The sequence below is a fragment of the Muntiacus reevesi genome, chromosome 1 (assembly GCF_963930625.1).
Source record: "Muntiacus reevesi chromosome 1, mMunRee1.1, whole genome shotgun sequence".
Lineage (NCBI taxonomy): Eukaryota > Metazoa > Chordata > Mammalia > Artiodactyla > Cervidae > Muntiacus > Muntiacus reevesi.
The window spans coordinates 114,413,918-114,437,658 of NC_089249.1; the positions used below are offsets into that span (position 1 = coordinate 114,413,918).

General features: G+C 42.4%; 2 protein-coding genes across 3 annotated transcripts in view; one reads left to right on the forward strand and one right to left on the reverse strand.

Moving 5' to 3' along the window:
* Positions 1–8,635, reverse strand: part of LRRC8C (leucine rich repeat containing 8 VRAC subunit C) — an 87,114-nt gene extending 78,479 nt beyond the window's left edge. The window contains exon 1 of the mRNA XM_065909278.1: positions 8,486–8,635. The gene's annotated coding sequence lies outside the window, so the exon portion shown is untranslated. The remainder of the gene's footprint in view (positions 1–8,485) is intronic.
* A 179-nt stretch (positions 8,636–8,814) lies between these two features.
* LOC136149213 (guanylate-binding protein 6-like) overlaps positions 8,815–23,741 on the forward strand; it is a 210,476-nt gene continuing 195,549 nt past the window's right edge. Inside the window, exons 1-3 of one of the 2 annotated variants that reach the window (XM_065909300.1) lie at positions 8,815–9,128; positions 14,045–14,312; positions 18,253–18,422. The gene's annotated coding sequence lies outside the window, so the exon portion shown is untranslated. Of the gene's footprint in view, positions 9,129–14,044; positions 18,423–23,741 lie in introns of both variants that reach the window. The other variant, XM_065909310.1, reaches the window with a different exon arrangement.

Below are 23,741 nucleotides of genomic sequence, written 5' to 3' on the forward strand. Positions count from 1 at the left end.
TTTTTGCAAATATATTTCAGCTTAACAGTCAATGAAATATGATTTCTTATAAAGGAAAAATGTGTATGTATACACTGTTCTTCATGTCTTTTAGTTCCACATGGCTCATTTGTGATTTTCAAACATAGTCTAGAATCATGGTCCTCCATTTGTTCTCAACAGGGGGGGCAACCTTATCTGTCAAACACTTGGTCTGCCGGGTGCTATGCTTAGTTGCTCAGCTGTGTACAACTCTTTGTGACCCCATGGACTGTAGCCCGCCAGGCTCCTGTGTCTGTGTGGATCCTCCAGGCAAGAATACTGGAGTGGGTTCAGGTTGTAGCCTGCCAACAGGCCACAGTACCTAAGTGGGTAGACAGGGTATCTGTGGCATTACAATGCATCTCTGGACGGAAGGTAGGCATGAACTAAAGGTTGAGAAATGCTTCCCTAAGAGCTTCCTTACTTTAAGTAAGCTTCCTTACTTACTCCTGCGCTTCTAGCCTTTGGGCAGTGTTTGAGTTCAGCCAAAATAACTTTCCTCCTTGCTCTTCCTTCCCACCCATCTCCAGTAAGGACAGAGCTTTCATTCTTCTGAGTTCTTTAAAGAACCTATAGTTCTCCTGGATGCCTTTGACCTCAAATGCCCAGTCGTCTAGAAGACTTTCAGTTGTTTCCTTAAGCTTTACAACATTTTTCTTAAAACCGGTTCTTGAATTTTGCCTTTTTCTCTTTTCTTAACTCTACTCATTTTCTGAATATTACCATGTCTCTACTGATTGCCATTCACAGACTGTAGAATCACATTCTAAAAGGACAATCCATCCAATACCAGAAAAGAATTTTAAATTCACTCCCTGAACTTGCGATAGTGCATTACACTTTTACATAGGTACCCCAGGCTATTTTTTTGTTTCACGCCTGATATTGGAAAAGAGTTCAGGTATTTTCTACCTTTGAATACGTTTAGGAGATTTTCACTGTATCTGCCAAACTATCTACTTTACGTAAAGTTCTGAGATTACCCTCTTGCCCTTCTGTGGCTGGGCTGAGAGCGAATGGGAGTACGTTGTTGTTCTAGGTATTTGAGGCCACACTAGTTTCCACTCTTGCCCATCTTGACCCCACAGTCTCCTTCCTATTTCTATAGTCCAGGAATGACCCATATCTAGCAGACCTATTATTAATAATAAATAATAGTATTTGTTATTATTGTCATAGGGTGTTACAGTGTGTGAGATATATATATATATATACACACACGCACACACACACACATATATAGAGAGAGAATATAGCATAGTATAGTAATATTATAATGTTTCACTTCTTCTACCTGTTCCTTTAAAATTTTTCCACCTCTGATATTTGTGGTGAGACTATCTGGGTCTTTTCCCCATGCTAATTCTCTCATTATTCTCACATAATTCTAACAGAAGCAGAAGATATTAAGAAGAGGTGGAAAGAATATACAGAAGAACTGTACAAAAAAGATCTTCACGACCCAGATAATCACGATGGTGTGATCACTCACCTAGAGCCAGAAATCGTGGAATGTGAAGTCAAGTGGGCCTTCGGAAGCATCACTACGAACAAAGCTAGAGGAGGTGATGGAATTCCAGTTGAGCTATTTCAAATCCTAAAAGATGATGCTGTGAAAGTGCTGCACTCAATATGTCAGCAAATTTGGAAAACTCAGCAGTGGCCACAGGACTGGAAAAGGTCAGTTTTCATTCCAATCCCAAAGAAAGGCAATCCCAAAGAATGCTCAAACTACTGCACAATTGCACTCATCTCACACGCTAGTAAAGTAATGCTCAAAATTCTCCAAGCCAGGCTTCAGCAATATGTGAACTATGAACTTCCAGATGTTCAAGCTGGTTTTAGAAAAGGCAGAGGAACCAGAGATCAAATTGCCAACATCTGCTGGATCATTGAAAAAGCAAGAGAGTTCCAGAAAAACACCTATTTCTGCTTTACTGACTATGCTAAAGCCTTTGACTGTGTGGATCACAATAAACTGTGGAAAATTCTGAGGGAGATGGGAATACCAGACCACCAGACCTGTCTCTTAAGAAACCTGTATGCAGGTCAGGAAGCAACAGTTAGAACTGGACATGTAATGATAGACTAGTTCCAAATAAGAAAAGGAGTACATCAAGGCTGTATATTGTCACCCTGCTTATTTAACTTCTATGCAGAGTACAGCATGAGAAACCCTGGGCTGGAAGAAGCACAAGCTGGAATCAAGATTGTCGGGAGAAATAGCAATAATCTCAGATAGGCAGATAACACCAGCCTTATGGCAGAAAGTGAAGAAGAACTACAGAGCCTCTTGATGAAAGTGAAAGACAAAGTTGGCTTAAAGCTCAACATTCAGAAAACTAAGGTCATGGCATCCGGTCCCATCGCTTCACGGGAAATAGATGGGGAAACAGTGGCTGACTTTAGTTTGGGGGGCTCCCAAATCACTGCAGATGGTGACTGCAGCCATGACATTTTTTAAAAGACACACACTCCTTGGAAGGAAAGTTATGACCAACCTAGATAGCATATTAAAAAGCAGAGACATTACCTTGTCAACAAAGGTCCATCTAGTCAAGGCTATGGTTTTTCTAGTAGTTTTTTCATGTAGCATGTATGGTTTTTCATGTACGGATGTTGAGAGTTGAACTCTAAAGAAAGCTGAGCACAGAAGAATTGATGCTTTTGAACTGTGGTGTTGGAGAAGACTCTTGAGAGTCTCTTGGACTGCAAAGAGATCCAACCAGTCCATCCTGAAGGAGATCAATCCTGGGTGTTCATTGGAAGGACTGATGTTGAAGCTGAAACTCCAATACTTTCGCCACCAGATGAGAAGAGCTGACTCTTCTGAAAAGACCCTGATGCTGGGAAAGATTGAGGGTGGGAGGAGAAGGGGACAACGAGGATGAGATGGTTGGATGGCATCACCGACTCAATGGATGTGAGTTTGGGTAAACTCCAGGAGTTGGTGATGGACAGGGAGGCCTGGCGTGCTGCAGTTCATGGGGTCGCAAAGAGTTGGACACAACTGAGCAACTGAACTGAACTAAAGTGAATTCTCTCATGAAAGTCAATTTGATTGTATCCTCCATACTGTGCCATGATTAGTCCTATTTTCAACCAAAGGGTTTGAAATCTTCATTGCTTATTATCTCAACCTTCTCTCTAAGGCAGGTATAGGTATACCTGCTTTTTGAAAGTTTCCTTTACACCACTTCATTTTTATGAAAGACCCATAGTGGTGCCTGTTTTGACTAACTGAAAGAAATCCAAAAAGGATTTTTGCACTTATGGAAAAGAAAGGCAAAAGGCAAAAATAGTGCTCAGCATTGGTTTTGCAGTAAGCAGAAATACAGAGGCAGCGAACACCCAGGGCAGCAGCGACAGTGGCACCGCAAACTCCTTCCTCAAGAACTACACTCAGCATCTCCACATCAAGCCCCATAACTTTGAACAGTATCTGTGAGCATCTGTGCTTTATCTCCATGTATTCTGTGCATCCGTTAGTAAGATGTGTCCTAAGATAACTGTTCCTTCCCTTTATGCTATTTCAGCTTACATAAATTTTCAGAGGAACTCTGCTTGCAGATAATGGGGGAAACCTGCATTTCTTTCCCACAGGTAAATTATAATCCTAATTAAAGAAATCCATCGGGATCATTACCCCATCTAAAATGCCAAACTATCCAAATACTGTTGATGTACTCAATATATTTACAACCTAATGAGGTTACTATACTACCACGGAAGCAACTGATCAATGAAATATAGCTATCTTACCTGGTACCTAATGGCCAAGGCTTTGAAGAACTGTGGCCTTCCAGTAAATGGAATGCCAGTTAAAGGAGTGAAGAAGGCTGGGATGAACAAGTCTCAGAATAAAGAGGAGGGTGTCACTACTCATGTAAGAGACAAATAACTTGGGTGTGTTTCCTAATTATTGTGAGGATCTCTCTTTGAATATTTGACTCATCTTTCATTCAGGAAATTGAAACTATCTATGTTTTATTTGAAGCAAAGCATATAAAGAAACAGAAAAATGTCCCTATCTTCAAAGAGTTTATAGTTTTTTGTAGGATACTACCTGGACAAATAACCTTAAAAAATGTAAAAATCATTAGGGGGACATGTTATCTGAATTATAAGTGAACTGACAAATGATTAAAAATGGAAGGTCTACAGCTCACGTAGGTTGCAGCATTTAGGTTGGGCCTTGAAGTAGATGCAGAACATTAGCTGGTAGAGACTCGGCAAAGGGTGAGGTATGTGGTGGGGAGATACTAGGATTGCCATGGTGCTCTGAGTGATAAGCAAGGCTGAGATATCAGGAAAGGCAGAAAACAGGATAGTGTATTTGCCAAGATATACAATTCCATCCCATTGAAAGATGGCTATTAATATTCTAAAAAATGTGCAGAGTAGGGCAAAGGAAAAACTACATAAGGTGAGTAAATGTTTATAAGTCAAAACTACAAAAAAAAAAGGATGTGATTCAAAAGTTAAAGATGCTAAAAAGCAGATAAGGCCTTTATATAAAAAAAGTGAATCAATGACAGTGCTGACTAAATGCTATATGCATATAAAACATACAAATGTAAAATTAAGCAGAAATTTCAATCAGTGGTAGAATACAGTAATTCTTACCATTTACTAAGCACCTACTAGGTGACAGGACCACATTTTGTCCCATTGTGCTAAGTTGCTTCAGTCGTGTCTGACTCTGTGATCCTAGGACTGTAGCCCACTAGGCTCCTCTGTCCAAGGGATTCTCCAGGCAAGAACACTGGATTGGGTGGCCATGCCCTCCTCCAGGGGATCTTCCTGATCCAGGGATCAAACCCACTTCTCTTATGCCTCCTGCATTGGCAGGCAGATTCTTTACCACTGGTGCCATCTGGGAAGCCCTTTATCCCATTACTTCATGGCAAATAGAAGGGGAAAAAGTAGAAGCAATGACGGATTTTATTTTCTTTGGCTCCAAAATTACTGCTAATGGTGACTGCAGCCATGAAATTAAAGGATGCTTGCTCCTTGGAAGGAAAGTTATGACAAATGTAGACAGTGTATTAACAAGTTAAGACATCACTTTGCCAACAAAGGTCCGTATACTCAAAATTATGGTTTTTCCATTAGTAATGTATGGATGTGAGAGTTAAACCATAAAGAAGGCTGAGCGTCAAAGAATTGATTCTTTCAAACTGTGGTGCTGGAGAAGACTCCTGAGTCTCTTGGACAGCAAACAGATCAAACCAGTCAATCCTAAAGGAAATCAACCCTGAATATACATCAGAAAGACTGACGCTTAAGCTGAAGATCCAATACTTTGGCTGCCTGATGCAAAGAGCCGACTCATTGGAAAAGACCCTGATGTTGGGAAAGATTGAGGGCAGGAGAAGGGGGTGGCAGAAGATGAGATGGTTGGATGGCATCACTGACTCAATGGACATGAGTTTCAGCAAACTCCAGGAGATAGTGAAGAACAGGGAAGCCTGGTGTGCTGCAGTCCATGGGATGGCGAAGAGTCAGACACGACTTAGTGACTGAACACACAACACACAGGTTTCAGGAGCTGTCAGAAGCACTGTTACATTGAATGCACACAATGATCCAGCTAGGTAGGCTTTACTTATAAGCCCATTATCACACCAAGAAACTGTGGCTCAGAGAAGCTCAATAATGTGAATTAGTTGGCACTTGTTCTATGCAGTAGAGTCAGAATCTGTACCAGCTTTTCCTATCTTGAGGCCATGCCCTTTATCCCATACCAGTCTACAATGATTTATATTTTAAGAGACATTAAGTGAATTAAGGATACCTGCATTAGGATACTTGTCACCTTGTTGGTTGCAATATGCTTTCATGAGTGTTCTGGGCCTGCAGACATAGCCAGCACTCCAGGGATTGCGTATAAACTCTTTGGGAGTGTGTTGTAGCTCATGAGGGCATCATTATCATGTGAATCAGAATAGCTGATGAGCCGCAGTGAAATGTTCATTAGGTTAAGCTCTAAATCAGTCATTTAATAGAGAGCAGTGGCAAGAAGAGGGGTTTGGGAAACAGATGGCCCTGAGTCCAAATGTGAATTCTGCGATATACCAGAAAACCCTGAACAGGTGACCTGACTTCCTTAATCCCCCATTTCCTCATACAGTCCTTATGGTAAGTTAACAATAAATTTATTTAGGAAAAAAAAGAGAGGCAGCTTTGAATAACAAAAAAGTAAATCGTTAAGACCAGAGGATTTGGATGTATGTATTTGTATAACTGATTCACTTTGCTATACACCTGAAACTAACACAACACCGTAAATCAATTATACCCCAATACAAATTAAAAAAAAAAGACAACTAGAGGCTTGGCTTCATTCAGGTATTAACTCAGCTGTATGGTCTTGGATAAGTCACACACTCTGAGCCACTCTCTTCTGTGAAGTGTGAATGGCCATCTGCCTTAAGAGTTTGTTGTCAGATTTTGAGATCACGCATGTCAGGCATCTAGTGCAGCCTGTATTACAGTAATGCTCCATATTAGATTATTAACACCACACTTGGCAAAATAAGTGTGTATTTCCACTCTATTTCTTTTTTAAACTTGGGTTTTACTATGAAGTTATGGGTGACTACAACTTAAGCACACACTATTTAGAATCATTAACAAATTGGTAAAGATTAGACACATTTTTTTTATACTAAAAGCATTCCCTTCTCAAAACACATTTCCTTAAGTGCCTAGTCCATCTGAGAAATAAGAGATTAGTACCATTAACAAAGGCTTTGATCATTTTATTACTAAGAAAGTTGTTAAACATGATTGCTATCTCTGAACTGCTGGTGGGTGAGTGGGCCTTATCTGTGGTCAAATCTGTTATGTGAACCATGAAAAGCATCCATCCTTGCAAAGCTGCTCCCCACCTCTCCCTCAAAAGCAAATAAACAACCTGACCTAAAGAGAGTATTTGATCACTCCAAAGTAAAGCCAGTCTGGGTCAGGTCCACGGTCTTCCCTCTCTAAGCAAGTCACAAGAATGCAAATATCACAGATTGAAACTGTAGACACTTAATCTATTACCCATGTCCACAGGTTTATGAATCTGAGCAAATTTTGTGAAGTATGGATTACCTTTGCGCTTTACACAAAACATTTAAAAATAGAATGTAAAGAAAAATAAAAACTATAAAGCTGACCGCTGAGGAGATGGTGCTCTACTGCGCCAAGAGAGTTAAGACCAGTTGCCTTATCTCTCATCTGGAGGCATTTTAATAACTTGTCCATGAAGAAGTCTCCAGTATGCCTTAGGAAACCACTATATACCTGTCCGGAAATATGACTATTGGTTAAAGCTACATTTTTTACACTATCCACTATTGAGAACTTGTGAGAAATATGTGACTAAAATAAGTCTTGCCATTTCCTTTACCTGTTCCTCCCCCATAAGTCTGCATGAAATAGTTATTCAAATCTCCCTCTGCCCAACGCTGCTGGCACTCACACACAGTTTGATGGGTGCTTATTTTTTAACTTTAAGGTGGATAGGGACTTGAAAGCGTTTCCTAACTGGTTTGCTGGGAGTTCAAAATGCTTAAAAAGAATTCGAAAGCGAAGTTTGGCCTTAACCCTTTGAAATATCAGTCCTGGGATGTGGGCTAGGTGTCCGTGGCACCCAAAGCCAGGTAGAGAGCAAGGTTTTGAAGGGACTAGAATCCGATATACACCGTGGGTGGGGGAGGGAAGAACTGGCAGAGGGAGAGAAGAAAGGAATTAGCTTCTACAGAGCACATCCTAAGGTTGCTGAGTCGCTAACTCCATCCCTAGCCGTGTCGTCGCTGAGAACCAGCTGGAAAGGGAAAGACCAGCGAGCCTGGGTTTGTGTCGAAAGCAGCGGTCTTGGTCTCAATCGCCGGCCTAGACACCTGGTTTCTGGGGCCCGCGAGATCCAGCGAAACCCTCTCTCCCCTCGGGTCCTGCTGGGGAGCAGGCATCTCGCTCTCGTTCCCTTCGGAGACCCAATTCCTCTCTCTCCCCAAAGTGCTAACTTCAGGGGCTCGGGGGTGGTAAGGGAAGAGCTGACCAGTAGGTAAAGACCCTGAGGTCTCAGGGAGGTTTAAGGTTGAAAAGAACGACGATCTCCCCCTGCGTGGCCCCGTTTTCTCCAGGTCCCCCAGCCCCATCCCCCCAAGTCCGCAGAACCTGCCGCGCTGCGCTTGGCGCCAGGCTGGGGTCTCTCACCCGACGCTGGGCTGGCGCGGAATGGGTGGGGTAAGGGTTGGCGGGTCCCCGAGCCCCGGCAGCGGATGGCTCCAGGGACCACACGCCGGGCGGGAGCCCACAGTCCGCCCGCCCGAGAGCCGGGGGAAGGCAGGGACGCGAACGAGGCGGGGCGAGTCGTGGCTCCAGCACACCTAGAGGACCGAGCCGGCGGTCCTCGGCGGGCCGTCCCTCTCCATCGCATCCCATCCCATCCCTCGGCGGTCCCCGCCCTTACCTCTGGGCGCGAGGGTGCCGGCTGCGAACGGTGCTGGGGAGCGGCGAGCCGTCTCCCGGCTGGGCTCAGCGGCGGCCAGCGGCAGCGGGGTCGCCCGCCGGGCGGCTGCTCATGGCCCGTAGCGCCCCGAAGCACTGCGGCCACGGCCACGGCGGCGCCTTCCTCCTAGTCCTCTTCGCGGGCTCCGAGCCGGGACGCAGCTAACGCCCCAGCCCCGCAGCCCTCCTCCCCTCCGCCTCCCCGGCCGCGGACGGAGCCGCCTCCAGCGCCGCCCCGCGAGCAGCCGGGCCAGCGGCAGCCAGCGCCGCCCAGCGCCCGGCCCCGGGGTCGCCGCGCCGCCCGCTGGTCGGCTCCGCGGTGCCAGCCCGCTGTGACGCAGGCCGCCGGGCCCGGGAACTTCCTCCCCGCGGAGACCACCCCGCGCCCGGGCCGGCCGCCCAGGACAGCCGCCGGCCGCCGAGGACTTCCTTCAGGGCGCCCAAGAAGATCTCCCGCCTCTCGCCGGTGGAGCCGCTCTGGCCTCTGGAACGCCCACCTGGCGGCCAGTGCCTGAGGAATGGACCGGGGCCACTACCTTCCCCATCCCGAACCCAAGGCTTCCCTGCGCTGGGCGGCCGCGCCACAGTCGCAGCTCCACCCCGGGGTAAGTTGGAGGGGAGCCGCTACCACTAAAAATAGCCCCTCTGGGCACTCCTCGGAAGGACTGGGGAGGATGGAGATAATCCTTCCTCACTATCCTGCTCCCCTCACAGATGAGCAGAAGGGTGGGAGGGGGTGGTGGGACACACTTCGAGACACAGAGGACAAAGGCAAAAACCAGTTTTCCTGGACCATAAAACCCAGGAGCCGTTCCCTTGACACCTGAGCTTGCTCACCGCTAGGAACCTCCTTGTTCACGCAGCCTGACAACCTGGCGCCAGGTTCTGGGGGACTGAAATCGAATGCTCCGCCTGCAATTTCGTACTGTGCGTGGAGTTGATCTTTCTCGCCAAAACCACCTGTTGTTTAAAGAGTATGGGGGAGGGGGTTTCTTCCTCTCCCCCTCCCCTTTTAAATCGACCTAAACCACGCTTTTCTTCTTCACCTTTCCCTACCCAATTTCAGGATGAAAAGCGAACTCTGCCGTATTGAAAGCCGAGTCATCTGTATAGAAAATCTCCCCAGTGGAAAAATGTACAAACAAGATTACTAAGTAATATAAGATCTTCTGGAATGCCTTACCAATATGAGTTTGTCTAAGAACACCAACAATTAAACTATTGCTTTGTCTTGGCATTCAGGAAAAGAGGGGTGTATGCCAGCAGAGCAATTCATAGACAGCTAGTCTTTTTTTGCTAGTTGGTTTGTTCTTACACACCAAATCTTAAGAAAGCAATCCTCTCTCATTTTACCCCATTTTTATCTCCAAGTCAAAATTAAAATTTGTCAAAAAGTTGATTTCTTAGTCTTAACTGATTTTTCCATGCTCCTCTGGCCAATTCCTACACTTTTTCGAATTCCAGTACTGTTGTTGGGTGTCTTTCACAGAAGAAAACATTCAACCCTCTTAATCCTTAGGAGATGACCCTAACACTAGCCTTAATTAACCTAGAGAACAACACTTAATTCTAAAGTGGGGCCTTCCTCCTAGATAGCAGGTGGGAAAAATTCCTGGAAGTTTCCTAGAGAAAAGACAGAAGCTGACTAGCAATTTGCTACAAACAAACAAAAAAAATTTTTTTTAAGTAAAAATTTGAGTACCTTGTAGGCCACCAGGTACTAGCTGAGTTAACTAGTTAACTCAGTTAGGTTAAATACCTTACCTGGATTCAAACAGTGAGATGAGTACTAAGGGCACAAATATCCTGTGGAGGGCTTTGTTCTTCAGAGGCTTTCTGCCTGCCCCTCTATCCTCCTTGTGCTCCTAAACTCAAGCTTAGTCCTCCCTGAAACGCTGCCTCACTGCCCAATGAAGGAAGCACAATCCTCGACTTTGGACTGAGGTGAACCAGGAAGAAATCCCTGCTTTTTCTGTGTAAATGTAAGGAAATTACTGCTACTTCCTCCACCCCATCAACAGTGTAAGTATAGTACTATAGGGTGATGTGAGAATTAAATAACACACTTAAATCACCAAGAACAGGGCCAAACACTTTATAAGTACTTAGTAAATGGTAGCTGTGGTATTTACTACAATTCATTGCTCAGACAGTAAAGAATCCCCCTGCAGTACAGGAGACATGGGTTCGATCCCTGGGTTGGGAAGATTCTCTAGAGGAGGGCATGGCAACCCACTCCAGTATTCTTGCCTGGAGAATCCCCATGGACAGAGGAGCCTGGTGGGCTATAGTCCATGCGGTTGCAAAGAGTCTGACACAGAGTGAGTGACTTGCACTATTGCTCAGAGAACAAAAGAACCGGAAACAACAATGAAGCTTGGAAATGGATTTGAGTCCCTGCAAGCTGAGTCCCTCCCTGCTCCACCCCATTAATTGCAATCCCTTTTTCTACTCTGTGCCTGCTTTCTAGTAGGATGAGCTGGACAGTTCTGTGTGTAGTCAGGTGATTCCCATGCACCCTGCAGTCTGAGAGGTGCTAGCCTGAAACTCATTATATTGTACTGCTTAGGTTTCCTTTTCTTATTTTACAGAATGTAGGCGTTAAGTCTATAGTCACCTCACTTCAGTCAGCTTAACTGAAATCAACACACACACTTATCAAGCCCTCTGTAAAACACTAGGTGAATTAGCAATCAGCCAGCTTCTGTGATTGCTGGACCCTGAGGGTCTCAAAGAAGGATAAGGCTTATTCCCTGATTTCCAGGTGTTCACAGAGCATGGGAGAGGGAATCTAGCATGCACTTGACTTGGTATAAACCGTTTGGAACTAAATGTGGTAGAAGTTCATAGAAAAGAGAGGGCCCTGTGGGCTAAGGCTACCATTTTGATCTTTCGTTTAATATTCAGTCCTTTAGGCCAAAGTTTGGCATTCCAGATGGGCTGCTAGGATAAGTTCCATGTAGTTAACCATATACTGGTTGACAATAGGGAACAAAAGTAGATCTTTCTGGGCAACTCACGACCATGGTACAAAATTTGGAATGATGTAGTGTGCGCATGCTAAGTTGCTTCAATTGTGTCTCTCTTTGTGACCCCATAGACTGTAGCCCACCAGGTTCCTCTGTCCGTGGGATTCTCCAGGTAAGAATACTGGAGTGGGTTGCTATTTCCTACTCCAGAGGATCTTTCCGACCCTGGGATCAAACTCATGTCTTATGTCTCCTGCATTGCCAGGTGGAGTCTTTACCTCTAGTGCCTCCTGGAAAGCCCGGAATGATGTAGATCTGGGCTCAAATCCTGAATCTGCCACTCACCAGCTATGCGATCATGAGTTTCTTAATTTTTGAACCCCATTTCCCATATCTTTATTGGAAGAATAATACCTTCTTTTTAAGGTTCCAGTGAGGCTTAGAAAGAATATATGCAATTGCCATGGTAGATTGTATGGAAATGGTGATTATATTACATTATCTTGTTGTTGGCTACAACAAAGAACAGCCTGAGCTATCTCATTTCTTGAAAGCATATTTCAAAAGTCACCTTCTCTGTAGAGCTCTGCGGGCTCCGGGCAAGCATAATTCTCTCTTCCTTGTGTTCCATAGAACTTACTTTTGAATCTCTGTTTCACCGTTGCACGCCGCCATTTATCTCTTTATGTTTTGCTTCTCTACTGTTTCTTTGTTCATCTCTACATCAATACTAGCAGAGAACCTGGCAATAAATTTTGAAAGAACAAGTTTAAAAATATTACATTTCCTGTACTGGTTCTGACTTTCAGTATAATTTGTATTAAACTACAGTCTCTAAAACCTCAACACTTTAGTTTATACTAAAATTGTGTGTTATGTACATGTATCTGCTTAAACCTTGATTTTTCAATGCTGGGCTCATTCTTTAAGATCAACCTGCTATGCTTGTGTGTTTTGTATGGGATGTCAGTTGATCCTGCCCAGTAATAGTGAAAGCAAAATCTAAATTCTAAACCCAAACCACCAGCAGAACTTTACCCAGCATTCTCTGCCCACCCTCTGCACATCTGCTCCGCAGACCTCTTCTGAGCTTTGTGGGAAGGATCCTGAACTAACAGGAAACGGTTGTTTTTAAGTTTCAGCTGTTAACCTTGTTGCAACCATTAGCACTTTCTGAGTTAATAGCTGCAAGACAAAACCCACCTTTAGCTACAGTTTTTAAATTCTTGACTGCATGCCAATAAAAATGCTCAGACTAGAGAAACCTTCCCTAGAAAATGTCCTGTGAGCAGGAAGTTGCCCAAGAGGTAATGTGGTCAAATGTGGTCTTGATCCTAAAATGGCAGTAGAATTGTGCCAGAGGCAAGGGTAGTGTTGCTGAGGACTTAAAATAGGATTCTAGAAAAGTTTGGGTCAAATTCTTCTAAAATCATGATTTATACATCTCCCTCAAAAACACATGCATGTGTGTACACATGCAAACACAATATGTAAGTGTTTGGTCCCACTAACTTGTGAGATATTCTTTGGAAATAATGGTGAATAAGCATTTACAAAGTACTTGCTAATGTGCTAAGTAGTAGCTTTATATTAATATTTATATGTATTGTATAATTTAGTTGCTGTCCCTAACTAGTAGGCAGTGTTATTTTCTTTTATGGATAGAGAGGCAGATTGTAATTAAGTAATTAGCCAAAGGCCACATAGTAACTAGCCAAAGGCCACATGACCGATGAGTGGAAGTGTTAGGATCTGGGCCCAGGTGACTCTAATTTCAGAGTTTTCGGGCTTAACCACTATTCAATCACATGAGAAAAGAATATGTATTTTAAAATTGAATCCATCAAGTATCTTCAGTAAGGTTTATGATGTACTTTTTCAATACCTTTTGAAATTACATTAATTTGTGCTTTTCCCAGTGGCATACTCATATCCTAAATGTGCCTTCCTGGGATGATTTTACAGCTTGCTCTTTAATTGAGAAGCGTTTTATGACTGAAAGCAAACTTAATGAAAGAGCATGAAGTGTCTGTGGTTCTGAGCTTAGGCAATATGAAATATACCAGGCAACCTCATTCTTGGAATTTTTATTTTTATACAGACCAATGATAAATAGCTTTCACATGATAGACATGTAGTATAAGTTTTAAGTAAAAATGAGTTTGATAGTCTCAGGAGTGACTTTTTTTGTATCCAAATATAACTGGTATAACTGCACTACTAAATAATATTTGCTTGCTACTACTTATTAATCACATACAGCCACTGATCTAAGAACTTTACCTATATTAACTCGTTAATTAAATCTACAAATGACTGGCTCTAGCTGTGAAATAAATTATTCTAAAGATAATGAAATACTGTTAAAAGGGTTAGAACTTTCTTATTTATTCAACAAACTACATTAGGATTTACTTCCTAAGGAAGGTAACTCATTTTTTTCCCAGGACTAAACATTTTTAGCCTTTTCTTAGTACCATATCATATGCATGTAGAATGTATCCTAGAACATCTCAGATCACACTTTAACATTCACTTGCTTCAAATTTCAGTGACATCAGCCCTGACAAAGCACCTGATTTCAGGCCTGAAGAACTGCTTCTTTCCTCTGACTAAAATGCTGCTCTTCTCTGTCTCTCTGAGGCATGAATATCCATGACTCAAGACATCTTATCAGGGTAGTGAAATTGAAGATGCTCTTGTTACATAAACATGACTCTCTCTTTGGAAAAGTATCATGGACGGTGCTTTGTTCACTCAGAAAATGCTACAGCCATGCCTGGATGCTGTCTTCTTAAAGCTGCCTTATACTGACACAAGGTACATTTTCTTGAGGCTTTTTGGAGTTCATTTATTAATTTCCTAAATTTACTCACATTGTTTACCTCTCTGGAGAAAGAAACAAGAAAGCCTGGTTTGCCTTCTCAGTAACAGTGGTAAGATCTTTGGTGATCATGTTTATTGCTAGTAATATTTATCCTTCCTAGATTTCAGGAAGTAATGGATATAGTCACCAACATATAGTCAAAGATGCAGGAAGGTATCCTTTGCTGTTATCTATGGGAAATATGTCTAGAGCGGGGCAGAACAGTCAGGCAATTTCTTCCCAAAGCACGTGTGTCTTCCACCATCCATTGCCAGTGAGATAAAGCCTTTCCTGTACTGAGGCATTTCCAAGTAGCATTTTGTAGAGTACCCTTTAAGTACCCTGAGAAATAGGGGTCTTTGGTCAGAGCCATTGGGGAAACATTCTATTCCTCTTGGGGATTCACAGTGAATATTAACATGTTAAGGGCTCTGAGAAGTCCTGCTCTAAAAATACTTGTTGACTTTGCTGAACTTAGCATTTCTCTAATTTCATTTACCATGAAATGATTTCCTTTGTGATATCTATCAACATTCCAAGAAGAATAAAATCTCTCAGAATAGAATGTTTGAATTGTTATTCTAGAGTTAAAGACATCAGAACCTTCATAAGATTTCCCCCCCCTTGGAAAGATAAGGGAATTATAGGCCCTATTAACTATTAACTGTTAATTTAATGAATGTCTACAAAGATAAGCCCTCTTGACATATGTGATCTGCATGCATTTTCCTTACAAATAGTCATAATAGAATCCCTGTCATCTTTAATAGGATAAGGAGCCCCATTCTCACTGGTAATCCTGTGGTCTTGTTCCTTTATGCTGAGGAATATTCCCTTGTTTTCACATGTTTATGTTAGCCTTTAGGTTCTTTCTACAGCGTTCTCTGGTGGTTCAGACAGTTAAGAATTTGCCTGCAATGCAGGAGACCCAGTTTCCACCCCTGGGTTGGGAAGACCCCCTGGAGGAGGAAATGACAATCCAGTATTCTTAAGAATCCAGTGGACAGAGGAGCCTGGCAGGCTGCAGTCCACAGGATTGCAAAAGAGTCAGACACAACTAAGCAACTAACACTTTCGTGCATTCGAAGGGATAGCATAGAATAATTTACCAGTGACCGACAGGAGACAACTGTCCATGCATCTATAATATTTCGCACATCTTATGAGCAAGACACTGACTGCCCTTTCTTCCAGACTAGATTTTCAAAGACATTTGTATAGTGAACAGCTTTGACAGTAGTGATAATGCCTCCTTCTGGAGCAAAGAGCAAGCCCAGTGACTGCTCAGTATAATAATATAATGTCTCTCTCCAGAGGAAAGGACAGGAGACACACTCATTATAAAGGCTTCACACTACCTAAGATCACGGTTCCTCTTCTACATCACAACCTGTTATTAGTATGTTGAAGCTCAGGGAACAGACACACAGAAAATGCGGATACTCTGGCTCCAGCTATTGCTGTAAGAAATGAACTTTCCCCCATCTCTGATCCAGGAGTTTAATGTCTTCTACCAGCATCCAAGAAAAACTGGGGCAGGCTGATTTTTTTTTAGCTTGCAAATAATAAAGTCTCCAGCCTTTTACAGTCCTTGACAGTAACTGACTTTTTCATCCCTATGAATTGAACATGGGTGGAATAATTCATGACCTTAGGTGGTCTCCCTCCCTGTTATTGTGAACATACTCTCCTACAAGTGCTTCTCTAGGCCTGTTAGCATTTACAGCTGTCCATCCCTGTTTCTGAGGAACATTCAGTAGAGGGCTGATAGAAATGATGTGCTCTGATGATGGGCTATCAAAGAAAGGCACCATGAATTTCTTTCCAGCATTTCCAGTCATTAACATGACTATAAAATATCTTATATTCTATCTTGTTATTTTAAAGGAATTTAAAAATTAATCCTCAGTGCAAAGAAATTTACCGTATTACAGTAAAGAATAGATATGTGTATGTGTGTGTGTGTGGGGGGGATACTTCTGAGTTAACTTCACTAATTTTTTCCAAAAGCAGTGTAAATAAAGGAAAACACTGGAGTTTGGATAGATAAACTGCTTCAGATGACCAAAAGGAGGATCATTTTACAATAACATGAAAACAACAGTGATCACATTTAAGAAACTGAAAACATCCAGATTTCTTGAATGTCAACAATATTCCTTAGCTTGTAAGATACTCCTGACAACAACAGTCTTTACATCTTATCTGATGTCACTTCTTCATGTTGATTTCATCGACTAAACCAGAACTCAAACTTTATGTGTTCTATAATAATGCTTTTGATCAGTTGCTTTGAAACGAACGTTTTCTGATCAAAAGGGTTTCAGGGACTTTAGAATATAACAATAATTGATTTGTGAGCAACCTAGTCTGGAATTTTTAAGAGGTTGTCTGATAATTTGCTACAGTGATTTGAATGCTACAAATAGACTAGTATCAATAAATTAACATTTGTTGAGTGCTCTCAGCCAGGGAGGGCCTAAAGCATTTTACATTTACTGTTTCATTTAATCCATGTGAGAACAGTAGGAGGTAGGTACTATCACTGTCCCCCTTTCACAGACAGGGAACTTGAAGGCACAGGTAAGTCATGTGTCTTGCCCCAGGACATGAGTACTCAGTCACGTCTGACTCTTTGCAGCCCCATGGACTGTAGCCCCACCAGGCTCCTCTGCCCATGGAATTCTCCAGGCGAGAATACTGGAGTGGGCTTCCATTTCATTCTCCAGGGAATCTTCGTGACCCAGGGATTGAACCCATGCCTCTTGGCATCTCCTGCGTTAGCAGATGAATTCTTCACCACTAGTGTCATGGGGGAAAGTGGCAGAACCAGAAATGGAATCAAGGCACCTGACCCCAAAGCCTGAACTCTTTCTGCAGTCTTGCCTTATAACATCCTTATAAACATCCTTATAAGTCCTGCCTTATAACATCAGAATTTTTTAAACTTCTGGAAAATGTGATTTTTTTTGTCTGGACTGCTTAAGGGAAATAAACATCAATTTCCTTGCTGCTTTGTAGTTTTATCTCTAGATTATCTTCCCAGATATAATGTTTTATTTTTCATCTCTCCATAATGAATATATTTCAGGACCGTTTAAGGATGAATTATGTCCATCATCAGCCCACAGTGACTGAGAAGGGACATATTGTGTGGCTTATTTTGAGTAGGGAGATACTCCAGTTAAGCCACTTTGAGATGTTCCATTTCAATGCATGTCAAACTCCTGACACAAGATGCATTTGAAAAATATTTTAATAATCTAAAACAAACATACAATAGATGTTGCATATCTGTCTTACAGTCTGTATCCAGTGAAAGAGGTAAAAGTAACCATATTTTTTAAAGTTACCAGTTCTTTACTTGGGCAAGTTAATTTTTCATTATCAGGAGGGGTATTACCAGCCCACAAGTCACCCACAGTTGCCGCAGTTCCCAGATGGGCACATTGTGACTGTGTCTAGGCTAACAATCACATCACATCACATCACAGTGCTTTTCTTCAAATCAGACTGGAAACTTATCTGAGCAAATCTTCCCAAAGAGCGTGGAGGTGGGCAATAGTAGGGGACTTCTGAGTGCTTTAAGGAGAAAGGAATTTTAAAAATCTTGGCTGGCTACTACTTAGAATGATGAGATCATTTAATGCACAGCATTTATAGATTTCTGGCCAGCCTCTAAAATTCCAAAACGATTTCTGAAAATTAGTGATAGGAAAATTTCCTATAAAACTCTCTGCAGTGAAGACAAATGGTACAGCACAAATTTCAGTTGCAAGAACAAGGTGCACTTCTGCATCCCCTGCCACCATTTTCACAAGAAAATACAGTTATCATGGGCTTTGCTGAATGACTTTTGTGGAGATTGGTCAGTATTTTTCTTTTTCTGTCAAGGACTGGAAGAAGCTGCTTCTTCTCAAATTTGGAGTGAATCTAGAGGTTTAAGAGAAGTGAGTTGATGGTTCACAAACCTCCTTGGGAACTTCCCAGGTGTGATCTGAAACTGAAGCCCATATCCAGAAGTAAGGGAGAGAAGGAACAAAGAAGCAGACCACTCCAGATTGGTAGGTGGCAGGCTTCATAAGGGGATTTACTATAAGGTTTATATTGGACAGATGCAGGACAAGTAGATTTCTGCATCTGCCCACCAGAATCTTTTTTTTTTTTTTTTGCCCACCAGAATCTTGAAAGTTTATATGGAGTCCTTAACTGGGTTTGGTTGCGTGCAATCTAGTCTCATCACCAGATTATTATTTCAAGACTTCATCCTTGGGAACAGCCTTTTCTTTTTTTCTTTTGGCTGTACTTGGTGGTATGCGGGATCTTAGTTCTCCCAACCAGGGATCAAGCCCACACCCCCTGCAGTGGAAGCATGGCGTCTTAACTGCTGGACCTCCAGGGAAGTCCTCTTGGGGCAGCTTCTGGGAGTGGGGAAAGCAAACAGAACACATATTCCAAGGACAGGAGAGGAGGTAGGGGACCTCCAACTGCTTGGGTCCAGTTTGCAGGTCAAACCAGTTGTCAAGTCTTTTCAATTACCTCCCCCAACATAAGTAGGGTTCCATCTTTTGATTCCTGCAAGGCCTCAAGTAGCTGGGCAGAAGTGGTATAATTCCTTAATGAAAAGGTTTTGGATTTATCTAGATTTTAACCTGCATTGCATGTTTTTTTTAATATAATAACTGAATGCCCAGGGACCCAATTTTTGTCCAAATCACCTTCATAAGTATTGCGGTCGTTTGCCCTGAAGGGCACGCTCACCCCATTGGCACACGCCTTCATTGGCTTTGGGACTCTACTACCACCTCAACTTGTGCAGGTCTTCACACTGCCTTCTGCTTTCTCTCATTTTTTTCTCATCTCTCTACTCTCTTTCAAATTCCGTCAGTCTTTAAAATGTCCTATTCAAATTCTCTCTCCATAAAGTTTTTTTGAAAAACACTTTCTTTTTTTATAAATGCTTATAGTAATGAATCTTTCACTGTGCGAAATTGGATAAGTTGCTTAACCTCTGAGCTTCAGTTTCTCTATAGTTTAATGGGGATAAATTATAGTATTAATATCTACTTTACAGTGTGACTGTAATGTTTAGATTAGCACCATGCCTGACACATTGTAAACATGCAGTAAATGTTAATTTTTATTAATATTCAACAGCTAATTACATCTTCTTTTTTTGACACTTTAGATTTTTTTCTGTTTCCCACCTAGTTGAGGTTCAAAAACTACTTGTTCACTTAATTATTTTAATATAATGTCAAAGAAGTCTTTTCTTCAAATTTTTTAAGCATATTGACAAACATGAAGAGTTGCCAATTTTCTTAAAAGTCAACGTCTAATAGCTTGATATATGATTTAAAATTTTTTAAAGTAAACATTAGGACTGCTTGGAGATCAAACTAGTCAATCTTAAAGGAGATCGACCCTGAATATTCTTTGGAAGGACTGATGCTAAAGCTCCAACACTTTGCCAACCTGATGTGAAGAGCCAACTCACTGGAAAAGACCCTCATGCTGGGAAAGACTGAAAGCAAAAGGAGGAGGAGGCAGAGGGTGAGATGGTTAGAAAACATCACTGACATGAATTTGAGCAAAATCAGGGAGATAGTAAAGGACAGGGGAGCCTGGTGTGCTGCAGTTCATGCGGTTTCAAAGAGCTGGACATGACTTAGCAAATGAAAAATAACAATAAAATGAATGCTTATTGCCTGAGCAAACTATATATAATTTTTATTATTTCATTTCTATTTCTGTACATTGAAATAATCATCATTTCTCTTTGCCCCTAACTTTAAATATGTTAAATTACTTTATTTGAAAAATTCTTATCTAAAATATCTGTCATATTGCAGAACTTCTACAGATAAGAGTAATTCACTGTTTTAATAATAGTGTGAGAAAAACATACACACCAAATTCTGAAATATTACTTTTATTGTTTACTGAAATCTGTGTGCAGGAAGAAATAGCTAGTTTTTAATGCAACAATATTACAGGTTCTCTTTTATACATAATTTATTCAGGGATGCATCATGAAGTTTTGATCTAAAGGAGAGGAAAGATCTTGAACTTAGAAGTGAAGAAATTTCAAAAGGCTGTTTGAAAGATGAAAACTGGCAATATTCATTTTAAAACAGAAACAAGTCTTTCATTTGAAGACAAGAGGAATCCCCATTTTTTGTTGAGAAGAATGAATGGGAATATGGCATTAATGATGAAGACAGGGTTCCTGAAATTTATTCAAGAGGTAAAGCATTACGATCTCTAATGGTAGTTGAATTTTTTAATGTTTAGAATACGAAGTTCTGTTAATCACAGAGGAGCCACTTTGTCAATATTACTTGGATATCTTTAGAAGGTAGTTTAACTCTTCAAGTAGTTCTAATTTCTCAGTCCATTGTGTAGTCTCTTGTAATGGAAAAAAAATTTAAATGGTCAGTTGAAAGCTTCCTTCAAAATCTCTCTCAACGTCTCCCTTTGCATTTCCACTTCTGCTCCCCTAATTTAGCTCTCACCACTTTGTGGCTACACAGCAGCCGCTGCCTCTTCCTCCGTCTTCCCCATTTTAGCTGCAGCCAGACCACCCCACACATAGTTGTCCAATTTATTGTCCAAATACTACTCTCAGCAAATATTGTCTCAATACATGATGATTTCAACTTATTTCAAATATCTCTCCACCGCCCCAAGGAGAAAGCTTAAACTCAAAACTCTGATGGTTTGTAAATATTAAGAGACTGTGATATAATGAAGAATATATCTGATGTTTGTCCATTCCTGGGACAGAGGTCCTAAAACCTTTGGGATCTCCTGAATGATGAGGTGTCTTTGTTAAGTTAATGAAGTGCCTCACCTGGGTCTCTTGATAGTTTCAGGATGAGGGATGGACATCAGAAGGAACAACCATGTGATTGGAGTCTTGGAACCTGAGGTCAGCCTGACCTCTGGGATTGGGGTACTTGGAGATTGAGTTCAATCATGAGGCCAATGAGTTAATCAATTGTGCCTATGTAATGAAACCCCAGTAAAAATCCTGGACACTGGCTCAGTGCAGCTCCTGGTTAATGAACTCATAGATGTGCCTGGAGAGTAACATGCCCTGACTCCATGCGGGGAGGGCACTGAAGCTCTCTGTTCTCTCCTGGACCTCATCTCATTTGGCTGCTCTTGGTTGTATCCAATAAAGTTATAATCGGTCTAGAACTTGGGCTCTGTGAGTCATTCTAGTGAATTTTTCAAGTCGTCATATTGTTTATTGTGCTCATGCTCAGTCACGTCCGACTCTTTGCAACCCCATGGACTGGAGCCCACCAGGCTCCTCTGTCCATGGGACTTTTTAGGCAAGAATACTGTAGTGGGTTGCCATTTCCTCCCCCAGGGATCAAAGCCGCATCCCTTGTGTCTCCTGCATTGCAGTTGGATTCTTGACCCACTGAGCCATTGGGAAAGTCATGGAACCCCCAAATTTGTAGCTAGTTGGGCAGAAGAGTAGGTGGTCCAGGGACCTCCCAAGACTCATGTCTAGCATCTGAAGTGAAGAGAGTCATGTGGAGGACTTCGCCTTTAACCTGTGGAGCCTGTGTCAACTCTGGATAGTCAGTGTTAGAACTGGGCTGGGATAGAAACAGAGCTGACAGTCTTGAGAAGCTATTGCTGGAAATCTGCAGAAATAGATCAAGTCACCAGAGCATGATTTGTATAGCAGAGCTGTGATGGGAAGATTGATTTACTGAAAGCCTCCCCAGGACCACAAAATGATAGCACTGCATTTGTCCTCTAATCTTAATTACATGGAACCTGTGAGGATGGCCTCATGGTAAGGAATCACGCCTGTGAGTCGTTTAAAGACAAGAGGAGTTAAAATATTTTGACCAGCCTAGGGGACGGCACTTGGAATGCATTGTGATCTATGGTCTTGATTCCACAAGGACCTACCAGTGGTTTATTTTGGCAGAAGACAACACACTGTCCTTTTCCATCTATTGTCTCTGAGAAACATTCCACCTAGGCAAGACAACCAAGCCTGGCTGATGTGTTACCAGTGGGATAATATGTCCAAGGATTTGGAATCCTCTGTACTAGCTGCATCGCCAGTAGTAATTCTGAGAAGAATTGAACTGCTAGTGCTGGTAATAATGGTTATGGGAGGAGTGGGACATTGCCTATTTACCGCTCACCAAGCTATCTGTTTCCAATTTTGGCAGTAAAACACAGCAGCAGAGGGAAAGAAGAGAGAAGCCACGGGCACTGAGCGCCTATTGCCTACCAGGCTCAGTAGGAGTGTTTTTACTTAAGTTAGTTTCTTTCATTCTGCTAACCTCACTGAGGAAGAGGTATTGCCATCACCACTTTAGAAACACTCAAACTGTGACTCTGAGTTCCCTGAGGTCTCCTAGATAGTAAGTTAGTAAGCTGTCTGGATCCAAATTTAAACTCTACTCTCAACTTTCCTGCCGAGTTTCCATCTTTGGGCCTCACCCTGGCATGCCTGAATTACATTACGGGTTAGGAAAGGAGGAAAAAGTTATTTTTCTTTTCACCCTCAGCTTGCCTGGTGGTTGAGGGAGAGTGGTGGTGTGGTTTGATCAACCCTGAACTCAAGCTGCGGCTTTCCAGGTTGGCTCAGTGGTAAAGAACCTACCTGCCAATACTTCCTGATCTGTGGGTCGAAAAGATCCTTTGGAGAAAGACATGGCAACCCACTGCAGTTTTCTTGCATGGAAAATCTCATGGATAGAGGAGCCTTGCAGGCTAAAGTCCATGGGGTCACAAAGAGTTGGATATGATTTATCAACTAAACAGCAACTTAGGCTAAGGTAAGCACCTGAGCCAGTTTTCCCAAAGAAGATAAAAGATTGCCACTGGCAACACAACACTGAAATCTTTTTGCAGCCTTTTCTCTGAACATTCTCTCTTTTAGGCAAATTGGTGCTAATTCTGGGGCAGGCAGGAGCAAGCAATCATCACAGCCTTCTGGAGACACCCTTGGTATAGCTGCCCAGGGCCCTCTTGCTGTTTTGAGTGGGCCCTCCCACTTCCCCAAATTACCACTGCCTACTTATGAGTAGCCAGCAGTGAGTCTGCAAACAAGAGTCCTGGAGGGCGCATCCCTCGGTCTACCAGAAGACCTGCTAGTGGACTCCACACTTGCTGAAATTATGCTGGAAGGATGAGGCCGGAGGCGTGACACTGTTCAGGGTCTATTTGTCATGAGTAAGAGGCCCTTCCTGTGTGGTTGGCCTGGGATCCAGCACTGAAGGGCCTGGAGTAGAGTGTCCGGTCCCCTGGAGGCAGGAGGCTCATAGGAGCTGGATAAGACACGCTAGTCTTTGTGGTGTCACTTGTCTGCCAGCAGGGTGGGCCACCTAGGACTACACCCCACC